The sequence below is a fragment of the Grammomys surdaster genome, unplaced genomic scaffold (genome assembly GCF_004785775.1).
Source record: "Grammomys surdaster isolate TR1022 unplaced genomic scaffold, NIH_TR_1.0 65, whole genome shotgun sequence".
Lineage (NCBI taxonomy): Eukaryota > Metazoa > Chordata > Mammalia > Rodentia > Muridae > Grammomys > Grammomys surdaster.
In genome coordinates this window covers 20,716,852-20,729,991 of record NW_021604567.1, presented here as the reverse complement: position 1 = coordinate 20,729,991, position 13,140 = coordinate 20,716,852, and the positions used below count along the sequence as shown (strand labels likewise).

Here is a 13,140-nt window from a genome sequence, read left to right as displayed (position 1 = left end):
TCTTTCTAGGACCAGGAGCGGAAGCAAAAAGAGTCAAATAGTGACTGTGCGTGCCTATAAAAAGGAGACATGGGTTTCCCCAGCTGATTCTTACTATCTGGGTTATAGATAAGTCCTGATTAGATGCTCAACATTGTACAATAAACTGAAAATCTCAAAGTATTCTAATGTTAGAAATTGAAGTTAATTTGTCAAAAATAAGTTGCTATGCGTGGAAAAAAACTATGAATCATATGAACTCACAGAAGAGCAATCTGGAGAAGACATTTGTTCATGTTTTCCCATTTTGACTGAAAGAAAATTAAAGGAATAATGAGGAGGTAGAGTGGATTAGTAAGGCATTTGGAATAGAAGTTTCTGCTTCCATAACAATGGTTTCTTTCTTTATAGAATGACTTCCTAGATTCCAGAATGAGTGTGTTGAGTTTCTCCTACATTCCTGAATCCCATTGACTTTGCTTGAATCCCATGGACTCTTATTAAAGAATGCATCATCTGTGGGACTGTGTACAGCTCCTACACAGGAGTCAGATTTGTCAGTGAAGATATGACAATTACTGACAGAGCAGGGTCTGAAGAGCCTGTCTGATGTAGAGTATTGCTGAGTAGGTAAGAACTACTACTGAAAAAGTGCTGTTCAATTTTTTTTTAATCAAAATCTTGGTGTTAAAATGCTTCATTATCATGTTTTTCTAGAATTCTAATTTATAATTGTAAAGAGTGACATACCATTATGTATTTTAACACTAGCAATAAAGTACTATTTAGGTTTTTAAAAAAGGGGGGGGAAGCAGGAACAGAGATGATGAAATGAACCAGTAAAAAACTTGAAGTAAGCTCATGCTACTCCCCACCATAAGAACTAGGTCTGTTGTTGCCCACTTCCCGAGATCTTCAAGCTACGTGCCCGCGAGTTCCCATTTGGACTTTTGCAATCAGAGATTACAGCAATGGCTTCAAAATGGAGGGCTACTTCATCTTGGTATTGTCATCCAGTATATGCAAGATATTCCCAGCATTATCATCACGCAATTCTTTGGATGCGAAGCCACCAGAATGCCTACATAAAGCTCAGGAATTCCTATTTCACTTCCCCATGGTTCTTCCCTCATGGAGTTCTTCCCTGGAATTATCTTGCTTATGAGGCTTGGCATCCTTGGAACTCTCAAGGCCAGCACATGGGGCAGGAGTCTCCCTACAGTGTTTCCCATCTCAAAAGCCCTGGGAAGCCTCTGCATAACAGCAGTAGAACACAGGCATCCAAGAGAGAACATGAAGAACTGTGTGAAGAGGAAGAGCTGGAGTCGGATTCAGATGATGAAGTAGAGTGCCACCTGAGCAATATGGAAATCACTGAAGAGCTCCGCCAGTACTTCGAACAGACTGAGAAGCACAGAGAAGAGAGACAGCGACAGCAGCAGTTGGACGTGGAGCGCCTGAATAACTATGTGAATGCGGACCACGGCCTGTACTTCAACCACCACAAGTCAGTGGAGGCCCCTTCTGAGAAGCCCTGGGAGCAGCACCAAGCAGAGATGAAGGGCTTTTATGGGAACAGTACCCCCAAGATCCTGGCCATGGAGACTGCAGTGCAGCTGAGCTTTGATAAGCACTGTGACAGAAAACAGCCGAAGTACTGGCCTGTCATTCCCCTGAAGTTCTGAGTCCTGGGCACCGGGACTCTAGGCAATGCCTCACAGTTCCTAGCCTTTCCCTCTTTATTTCTCCTGTACATTTTTTCAGAGAAAAAGGCCTGTATACCGATATGGTGGATACAGTCTGTCAGCCACTTATAATTCTGTCAACAATACTGTTGCCACCACAAGGAATGTTCACTTGACATAAAGTGATAATTGTATGTATTGGACTGGCTCTCGATTTTCTCTGTAACAGCCCAGTTCATTGAAATTATTGCCTAGAGATACTACCTATTGTTTTGCATTTTTAATTTCCTTCTTCACACTGTCCTGAATGTCGTAAAAGCCTTAAGCTACATGTCATCTGTTGCTACAGTTTTTAGACCAGTTTTTATACAGCATATGCTAGCTACAAAGTCTTAAATCTTCCTGCTTCCACTTCCCAAATGCTAGCCTATAGGTTTGCACCGGCCACACTGGGCTTCTGTCCACATATTTTCTCAGACTGTAGATCTTTGGATCCCCCTGAAAACAATGCAAGTGAACAGTAAGACAAGTGGCACTTGTTACTCAGCTAGGTGTCAGCCCATATGCTCTATAAAAGACCTGAGAGTAAATACTCTGGGCTTGGCAGTCCAAGTTGTCTGTGTCATAACTGTCTAACCCTGTCTTCATAGCATAAAAACAACCACTGTTACTGAATAAACAAATGAATGTTACTGTGTTTCAATAAAACTTTATTTGTTAAAAAAAACTTGAAGTAAATTAGTTGTGGAGTTACCAGTATTGAAATTATTTTTAATTTTATTATGAAAGTGTTTTAATCCTTTGTCTAAATTACAGCTTTTTATATAGTTGGTTATTCTGAAGTTTCTAGAAATTTGATGGAAAAACAATCTCACATTTCTATATATTGTGAAGCACTGGTTATTAACATGCCCCGATAAGGAAACACCAACAAAAATCTACCAAACAACAACAGAAATAAACAAACACTCCACAAACAACCTAATAGGATTGTGAAGATTGGTTTGTTTGTAGAGGTGGCGATTTAAATATGTAAGGCTAGAAAATGCATGTTTAATATGTGTGTGTGTGTGTTTGTGTGTGTGTGTGAGAGTGTATGTGTGATTTTACTTTGGTTGCTAGGGATACAATTTTTTGTGATAGGCAGTTGTTTTTCGCTTAAGCTTCCTTTTAGAGGAAGCTTCATCTGATCCTTAGTGCTTCAAAGCCAACTGCAAGAGACATATTTTTGTGTCCATGTGATGGTGAAATCATAGGTTGGGAACTCCTGCATGACTGCTAAGGCTGACTGCCTCCAAGTAAACCTTTAGGAGTGAGAGTGCAGTGGACCCTGTCTTCTGGGCCTGAACATGGTAGTTGAGATTCAAAATGCCCCTACATTCACTCTACTGGATTCCCTACAAGAATCCATCCAGCTTCAGCCTACCCTGGGTGCTGTAAATAGGGTATGGGGTTAACCATGAACACACTTTAGCCTCTATGTACATGACAACATATTTAAAAGACTGAGAACATTACTGATATATTTATTATTTAGCAATTTCATACTTAGGAGCACACCCTTAAGACACCACTGCATAAAGTAGCACACTCTGGGCTTGCAGGCCTAGAAGCAGGAGCCCCTGGAACAGCCTGAGAAGACTGCCCAGCTGTTGCTGAGACTGGCTGCTAGAGAAGAAAGGGAAGCCACCTGCAAGTACCGACCCTGGCACTGGCCACCAGCTGCTGCGACGCTGCCTTGAGCATCCTCTGTAGCTCGTGCCGCAAAGCCAACTGCAAAAGGCAAGCGAATAAACGCAAGGCCAGGACTCCCGCAGCTCTCCCTGTGCCCCTCGCCGGAGCGGCAGACGCTAGTGCAGAACCAGCACAGAGCTGAATGAGCCGCCATAGGTGAGGGGCCGCGTCCCCGCCCGCTCAGGCCGGCGCGTCCCGCACGGATCCCGCCTGCCGCCGCTTCAGCCCCAGCACCATGACCATTCCGCGCGCCGCGGTTACAGGTTGGTTATGGCCGCTGGCCCTGGAGGCTGCGGTGCGGCGGGCACCGCGTCTTGCACCAGAGGCCGGGAGGCATCTCGCTAGCCCTTCTCTGGGGCCCGGCCTGGGCAGGGTATGGGAATCCGGGAGGTGGCAGACAGCTCAGTCTGGGGCGCGCAGGGAAGGGATTCTGGGAGTCACTGTGCGCCCTCTGGTCCCCCATGCAAACTGCTCCCAGACCAGCCTTAGGAAGTCCTGGGCCGCTGGATGGGGCCTGCCCAGCCTTGGCATCCAGCAGGTGCTGGAGGTGGGGGAAGCAGGTGGCTGGGGGTGGGGCTGATGTGCATCCAGACCACTACTATGCTGGCCTTGATTGCTGCTAGCCTTGATTGCCTCTGGCCTAAACAAGGGTCGACCCACAACTGGGAGGAGGGTTTGGGGAGTACCTCACCTCCATCAGCTTTTGCAAAGGCCTTCTGGGCCTTGCCCCACCCCATGATCCTGCGGACTGCTGTTTGCTAATTTGCTTTCATTTTATTAATTCTCCTGGTTGAGCAGCTGTCATTAGAATGGCCCTCATCAGCAAGCAAAGTTTTGTCTTGCCAAAGCAACTCCTTTTTGTCTTTGAACCTTTAAGAACCCAGTTTGGAAGGCCTGGCTGGAGTCAGGAAATGGGTCCAGAACTGTGACCTAGGGGTTGTCTGACTTAAATGTTCCTTTGAGACAACATAACATCCCTGAACCTGGATGTTATGTTCTTTACTAGAAAAAAAATTCAGGTTTGGGCTCAAATTTCCAAGGACTGTATTGTGAAGGATGTGTGAATGCACACACACACACACACACACATGCACACACACAGACACAGACACACACAGACACAGACACACACACACACACACACACACACACACACACACACACACGAGAGCTTTGGAAGATTTCCCCAATTTCCCCTGTGGGAAATGGGAAATAAGGCCCCTTGTGTGTGTGTGTGTTTCTTTTTCCTGTAGTCCTTAGTGTCTCACATGGGATCAAAAATTAACAGGTAGCTGCTTTTGCTTTTGTTTTTAATTTTTTGATTCCTTGTTTCATAGCTTCTGCTGTGTCTTTGTTACCTGGGAGTGGAACAGGGATGGTGGCAGTTTCTAAACAGCAGGAGTGGCTTTTCATAACCAGATTGTCCAGCAATCCAAATAAGAGCTATGCCTTCTTAAATCTCTACAACCTCAGAAACTGATTTTTGAATTGTTTGGTTCTGTGCTGTTCTATGTTGGGCATTCCAGTCTCCTCTGATATAATTCTGACCCAGCCATTTGATAAAACCATATAAGGAAAGAGGAAAAGTTGAGCTTTGCCAAATAGCTAAAATGTGTGAAGGGTAATTGGCTTCTCTTACCTCCCTATAGGTGAGTAGTAGTGTACTGTCATTGGAAAGGATGGTATTAGAAGTACTATAAAAACAAATCCATGATTTGTGAAATGGTTAACAATATAGTTATAACTTTGGGTATGACTTGCAAGGAAATTCAAGAGGAAAAACATGCACATTTAAAAGAAAAAAATCTACTCAGAATCATTTGCTTACAGTTCAGTGATCTAAAGGTTATATAGTGTTTACTTTTTCTTTGTAGATAGCAATGTGTTCCAGTTGTTTTTTTTCTCTCTTACCCACATAGTGACTGTATATGTCTGTGTGTATCTGTGAAAAAACATATTTATTTTATTATTTATCAGTGGTGTTAAGATATTTTTAGGCTTATGTGCCTGCATGGAAAACATGTCACATGTAGATCTCAAGGTGTAAGGAACAGTTCAGTCTCAGCCATGATAGTCTAACATAAGCCAGATATTGAAATAGGGTCTGGATGTTCTATAAAGTAAAGAAACAGGCTTAGCCCCTAAGAATCTATCAGGAAAATACCCATTTTCATGTGTGCTTCATCAAGCAGTGAGAACTACTCCATTCTCATTTGAGTCTGGAAGCAATGCTCTTATGCTTCAAGAGGCTGTACGTTATCCCTCCTCCCAAATGGTATCTGCTTTAGAACATGATACCTATCCAGTCATATGAGTCTCATCCGTGTCAAGAACTTTCCCAAGAAGCTTTGTACCTTCAGAGGTTTTCCTTTACAGACATTTTAATATTTTGAATATTTGTTATCTTCTAAAATATTTCATGTATATTTTTGATATTTCAATTTCATCATTTCTCCCTTCCCTTTTCTTCTTTCCAATTCCTCCCATATACTCCTCCTTGCTATCTTTCAAATTCATGGCCAGTTATTTCATTATACATGTATGCATATGCACACTCATATGTATAGCCAACTATAACCTATTTAGTCTGTATAATGTTACTTGTGTGTATGTTTTCAGTCTGACCATTTGGTATTGGATAACCAATTGGTGTGCTCTTTCCTGTGCAAGACCATTTCTCCTGCTCTTAGCATTCCTTAGTGGACTATAGATCCTTGTGTACTGTCTAAAATAGTATATTGATTGCTGTTGTCCTTGTCCAGCTTATGTTTAGACAGTCATGTTAGTGAAACTAAATAGGTTTTTTTATTTTAAACAATAAAGAAGATAGAGACAATCAAAAGGAGGGAAAAGAGATACCCATATATTTTTTTAAACAAGCTAATACAAATGATTACAATATCCACATTTTTAGTAGCCTTGTTAAGTTCAGAACTTTTACATAACCATGGTTGTAATGTTAATCAGTCTTTATGCCATTGGCTCTACATAGAATTTATTTTAAACATTTGAAATGTTTCTGTATGGTTTGCTTACTTTACAACTTTGTAAGACTATATAGCACTATCCCCACAAGCATAACCTCACTTGATAAACTGTTACATCTGTCATTGGATACTTGTTGCTTCTTCTTTTTTACCACTATAAAAAATGTCTTGATAAGACATAATCATACATTAATCAATTGCTATCTTAAGTGTTTTTTTCTGAAAAGTTAGCAATTAGCTTCTTCCAAAGAAGCATATGAGCTTTATGGACATATGCATATTTATCCAAAGACATGTATGAAGTTTAATTTCATTTATAATAAATTAACTTCATAGTGATGTGTGTGTGACTTCATGAATTTATGTGCCCCACATGTATGCAGGTGTTTGTAAAGGCCAGGGAATGTCAGATATTCTGGAACCAGAGTTAGAAGAGATTATGAAGCATCATATGAGTGTAGGGAATTGAACCTAGATCCACTGTAAGGACTGTAAGTGTTCTTAACTTCTGAGTTATCACTTCAACCCCATAAAATGTAATTATATATATAATATTCCATGCTTTAGGTATAAACCTGCCATTTTTAAAGCAGGTGTGAGTGAACTTCCCTCTGAAAATAAATAATAACTTGACCTTATGACTTTTATGCTATTTAGACTTGTAAGAAATTCTCCCGAAAACCAAGTAATAAAATTGGACCTTGAAACTGAGGTTGAAGCTGAGGTTGAAACTGAGGTTGAAAACTATAAAAATTGAAAGCTGAAAAAAGTTAAATAAATCCAAGAATTTTTAGGCAAAATAAGGGTGGTGCTCAGTCTAATTTTGTTTTGCTTTTCCCTTTTTTACATAAACTTCAAATAAGTGATCAAAGGAATTTTAATTAAAACTCTGTACTCAAAAGTTGAGGAAGAAGAAGAACATAGATCCTGGACCTTAGAAATAAAACATTTTGGATTGAGTCCATAAATATGTTACAGTTTACAGCTCTCTCTAGGAGTGTTGTACAAACCTAAGAGAAATTCTAGGCCAACCCCCTAATGTTAGGATGATGAAGGCTAATACTGGGCACTGAATGTTAGTGAGACAAATATTCCACTCCTAAAGCAGCTTCCCCAGCAGGTCCCAGGACAAGTGGAGCTATACCCAAAGGAATATGCTCATATGTCAGGGACTAAACCAGTTAGTCCAGAGGAGGAGCAGGTGCAGAGCTCCAGGGACATAGCAAAGAAAGATTAGAAATACAAAAGGCCAGAACCCTGTAGCCAAAGGAGTCATTTATGGGGAGATCAAGAGGGGAAATTATATCCAATTATGCAAAGGAAAGAGATGAAAGGAACACTTTGTCTGCAGAGAGGATGGCATGTCTGGAAGATGGCCAACGAAGACATACACACATGCTCTTCATGACCAAGAAAACAGCACAACTGGAACGCAGCCATGTTTCAGAGTGAAATAAGATCATTTTCCCCTTTTAGATAAAAAAGTATCCAAATACACAGATCAAAATAGGCGTTCATGTGCCAGGAAAAATAAGTAAAGCAGAGCCAACGTCTACATATAGTCTGGCGAAGGCTGAATTTGAAAATGAAAAAGATGCACACAAGGCTACTCAAAACAGTGGGATTGAAATATAAGAATATTAGGAAATCAGTTAAATAAAGAGAAAAATGACTTTGAGGCAGTTACAGTTGCTATCTTCAATAAAGCTCTGAGTACAGACTCCTTACAAACATAATCTTAGCACTATAGAATGGATACTCTGAAGTATTGTTGATAGCTAAAAGTATTATGAGTGAGAGAACATGTGGCTTGGAAATTTAGTGGCCTCTCAGAGCTCTGGGCCCTAAAAGGACATTGGGAAAGAACATTCCAAGTGAAGGAGCAAAGAAAATGGAAAAGTGAAAACTGCACAGAGAAGGAGAAGATAAAAATTGGAAATTAAAACACAGATGAGTTAATTGTAAAATACTAAAGCACTGTATCAGATATATAGAAAGGGTACATTATTTCTAGTCATAATTATGCTATATTAATATTTCTGTGGCATATATTTATTGTGTGTAGTGATGAGTTTCTTAGGAACAGTTTCTAATATATCATATTCTCTAACCATACTCACCTCATAGCTCTTTTCTACTTCTTTCCCACAAACTGGCTTTCTTCTTTCTCTTTGGCTTTTGCTTTCATGATATATACATGCATATGAATATATTATATGCATATATATATATAGTTTTATGTATCTACAAATATTCTGGGGTCCAAAAAATGAGAGAAATAGAATCTTAGTATCTATGGGTCTGGCTTACTTGGCTTAATGTGATGATCTCCAGTTATTATCTAGCAAGTATGTTTCATTTATCTTTATAGCAGAATAAAAATCTCATTGTGTACACAACATATATCCTTTAGCCATTGGTCTGTTAACAGACATCTAGGTTGATTCCATGGCTTGGCTACTGTGTTAAATGCTGCAATAAAGATGGTTGTGCAATTGTCACTACTCATTTAGAGTCCTTTGTTTATAGTCCCAGGAGTGCTATATTTGGCTGTAGGTGATTTCTGCTGAGGTGTCTCTATGCTGTTTCACAGTGACTTGACAACTTTTCATTCCCACCCTCAACGTATAGTGGTTCCTCCCTCTCCTACCCTTGCTAGCATTTATTGTTTTATTTCTTAATTATCACTATTATCTGTGGTGAGATGGAATCCCAGGGTAATTCTAATTTTAATTTTCTTGATATCTAAGGATGTAGAGTAAGTGAGTGAGTGAGTGAGTGAGTGAGGGAGGGAGGGAGGGAGTGAATATTGACAACTTGTATTTCATAATTTGAGAACTATCTCATTTCATTAATGTATTTATTGTTGTGCTGTGTGAGTTTTTGCTATTTAGGTTTTTTCTTGAGTTCTTTAAATATTCTAGACATTAATCCTCTGTCAGATGTATAATAATAATCTATATTCATCAGTAGCAAGTGTTAGAATGCTGGAAATAAGGCTATTATTGGAGAAACTGGATGATCTGTTGGTGGTAGTGGGAATAGAGGTTGATGACAGTTCTACCAGTAGGAACAAAATGCTAACAAATTTAGTTTCCAAAAAAAAAGAGATTAAAATGGAAAAATGGATGAAGCATAAGTTGCATTTCTAAGATTGTAGGATTCTGAACATTTTTATTAGTGTTTTGTCATGACTGCAGAAAACCAACTACTTATCTTTCAAAGCACAAGCTAAATTGTTTTATTTGTTTTCTTTTTAACTGTTATTATTATGAAACCCACACTTGATTTCTGAAGTAGAAGAAATATTTTAATAAAATAATTACTTTATACTTTTTATTGCAAACAATTTTTTCTGCAGTATATTTTGATCATGGTCACCTTCCCACAACTCTTTCCTGATCCTCCCCACCTCCCTACCCAACCAATGGCATGCCCTTCCTTTATCTCTCTAGAAAACAAGTACGCTCTAATAATACATTATAGAAGTATTTCACACCTAAGATACACATTTATATTAGCAAGATAAGTCTTTCGTGTTTTATAGCCAGGAGACATGTTATAAAAATTTATTGAAATTTAAAAACTAAACAATATGAAACTGAAGCAGAGAGGAACCTTCTGAGCATGAAACATGGAAATGTATTTAACCTTTCTTTCCATGGGCTAAAATACAGATATTAAAATGTATGTTATAACTAAGACTAAAGAATAACAACACTAACTGATTTGGGAAGAACTTTCCTTGAATTATCATTTTTCATTTACCTCAGTTCGATATAGATAGAGGTAGACAGACAGACAGACAGACAGACAGATATAGAGATATTTAATGGATAAAAATAACTTTCCCTAGTGATCTGTAAAATTATTTCCCATTTAGAATATTTCTTTCATTTAAAATAATTTTATTCTTTGAAATTTTTATGTAATATATTGATTATATTCTCTCCCATTATTCCTCTAACAATGCCTAGATCCATTCTTATTTCCCTATGTCCAACTTCCTGTCTTTAAAAAAAAACAGTCACATGTGTACTGCCCAGGTATTCCTTATAAAAAGCTGGACACTGAAGTACAGTCAACTAACCAACTAACCCCTAAATAAAACTGACTCTCTTTCTTATAACCATCAGCTATCCATAGCTCCCTGGTTGGAAAAGAGGCTTGTAAACCTTTCCCCCACACAAACTAGAACATTGACTGCTTTGATCTTGTGATATCAACCAGGGTTCTGGGAGTTCAAGAGTGCGGCAGTTCACACTGTCATGTCCAGGAAACAATTTCACTCTGGTTCTTCTCAACTTCTAACTCTTATAATCTTTTCCCTCTTTCTTCCACAGTGGCCTCTGAGCCTTTTTCTTATCAGGCTGCATAGAAAGCAATACCCTTCTATCACCCTTAAAGTTACCCATCAGGAGGAATCATCCTGGTTATCACCAACTTGATTGTCCTATGTGTGGTGACTTCCCATTGAATTTTTACTCTAACATGTCCTGAAGGCCCTCAGAATAATATTCCCATTGCTTCTGGTTTCATACCAGAAATATATTGTAATACCCTTGTGCTGAAGAGCCCACACAGGCACATGCAGACATGAAATTCCTGTGGATGTTAAAGGACATCTCTGAGGAGTCAGTTCTCTCCTTGTAGGATAAGAGAGGCTTCAGAGACTAATTACAAGATCCCATGTTGATTTTTAACTTTGACATTCTTTCCTTAAAATTTTCATACACCTTTGTTTTATTCAGGATGTCAAAGAGTTAGAAATGTTTGTTCTAGAGAAGACAAAGACTAGTTTGGCATGTTGACAGAATTTTATGAGCAAAGACTGAGAGAGGATACTTAACCTCAATGACTTCCTGATTCCTCACTTTGTGGTCAATAGGGGATCTAAAATCGTCAGATCTACAGAAGCAGAAAGTAAGATGATGGATTCCAGGGCATAGAGTAGGAAGAAATGGAAGGTTTCTAACTGCTGGGGAAAACGTTCATTTTTGCAAAATGAATACATCTTAGATATCTGCTTTATGACATTGTTTCTATGATGGATAACATTAATTGCCCAAAGCTTTGTTCAGAGAAAATAGCTTATGTTAAATATTCTTACAATATAAGATAATTTTGTACACATACTCTTCTGTATATTGACTACTGAAGAGTGAAACCAGGGCTTTGCCACTACTGGGCAAGTGCTCTACCATTGAACTACCTTCAGCCCTGTGTTTACTCTTCATGTTGAGGAATGAGTCTCACTGAATTACCAGTGCTTGCCTTCGTCTGACTATATAGCCCTGATGACTTGAAGTTGTGGTTTTCCTGGCTCAGACTTCTTAGTAACTAGGAATTAGGCCTGCACCAACAGGCCTAATTAATAAATTCTTTGTTGTTGCTGTTGCTTGTTTGTTGAATTTGTTTTAACTGCAATGTCATGTGTAACACAAATACTGACTTGTTTCCCCCTGCCATACTATGCTAGTTTGAACATGTAAGTTATAAGACAAAACAAGGCTCAAGTATGATAGTTTATTGTGAATTCTTTTACTAAAGTCAATAATGTTAAGGGTCAAATTAAGTTTAATTTTCATAATTTAAGCAACCACAACAACAACAAAATCCTCAAATCCTTGGTAAAGCAATTGCATTGCCTTTAGCATCATTTTAGAAAGAACCAGAAAAAAAAAGAGTATGCTGTTGTTACTTGGACTTTAGGGATTCAGTATAAAAAAAAAATAGAAGATTCATTTTCTGTCTCTAGTCAGTAGTCTTTTGGAAAAAGACAGAGGAAGTGTCTGTCTTTGAAGATGGAATTTGGATATGTTTGTCTGTGTCTGTGTGGTCATTCACCTTGGGTGGCCTGGCGTCCTGTTGGAAACAGTAAAGCCTGCAGCAGTCTGATTCTGCAGAACAACATCTGAGTTAGTGAAGGTCAGGACACAAAAGAATCCAAGAGAAAAACTGCATTTGGAAGAGGGAGAGAAGCAGAAAGGAAGATGGAGGAGAGAGAGAGTATGTATGTAAAAGGAAAGAAAGGAAGGGGGACGAGAGAAAAAATAGCATACAATCAAAATCAAGCGAAATACTTTTAAATACTAGACTACAAATTTGTTGGCCTCCTGATTTTGATGATCACATTGAGGAAAAGAACTGCTTCAGAGAGAAAGCAGGAAGTACAAACACTGCCTGACACACAGCAATGCCTCAACAGTGTTCTTAGCTCTGAGGTGAAAAAAATAAAGGATTTTAAAATTACAAAGATCCTGTAATGGCAGGAGAGGGGGGGACAGCTGCTGTCAATGTCCCAGAATCAAAATTTTCAGCATGCCTTAGTTCTACTAGCATGACACTCTCATGCCCTCTGTGATGTGGCGTAGGCTGTGGGTCAGAGAAAACCACTCACTCTCCTGTCTTCCCTCTGAGCAGAGGCCAAGTGAAAAGAAAAGGTACAACCAGCTCAACAAAAGTCTGAGCAAAGGATCTCCAGAGGGCTGAAGGAAGCTTCCTGAGAGACCTGAAGAACCTGCCATTTCAGGCCTAGAGGCAGGCATTCTCTAACTCAATTTCTTTCTTAAACCTGGGATGGGCAGGATTCAGAGAATCCTATCTTGTTCTCTGGGACAGACAGTAAAATGGTTCCATTTATACTGATTCTGTGTGTGTGCCCTCTATAAACCCTAGTTTTATAGTAGAAATGAAACAGATACCTGTTTCATTCAGACATGATTAGGAGCTGAAATAATCTATGCAAAGTCCTG

General features: G+C 39.2%; 1 protein-coding gene and 1 pseudogene across 1 annotated transcript in view; both read left to right on the top strand.

Moving 5' to 3' along the window:
* The first annotated feature begins 950 nt into the window (after positions 1–950).
* Positions 951–1,664, top strand: LOC114624150 (annotated as a pseudogene).
* A 1,675-nt stretch (positions 1,665–3,339) lies between these two features.
* Positions 3,340–13,140, top strand: part of Nalcn (sodium leak channel, non-selective) — a 276,470-nt gene continuing 266,669 nt past the window's right edge. Inside the window, exon 1 of the mRNA XM_028771252.1 lies at positions 3,340–3,661. The gene's annotated coding sequence lies outside the window, so the exon portion shown is untranslated. The remainder of the gene's footprint in view (positions 3,662–13,140) is intronic.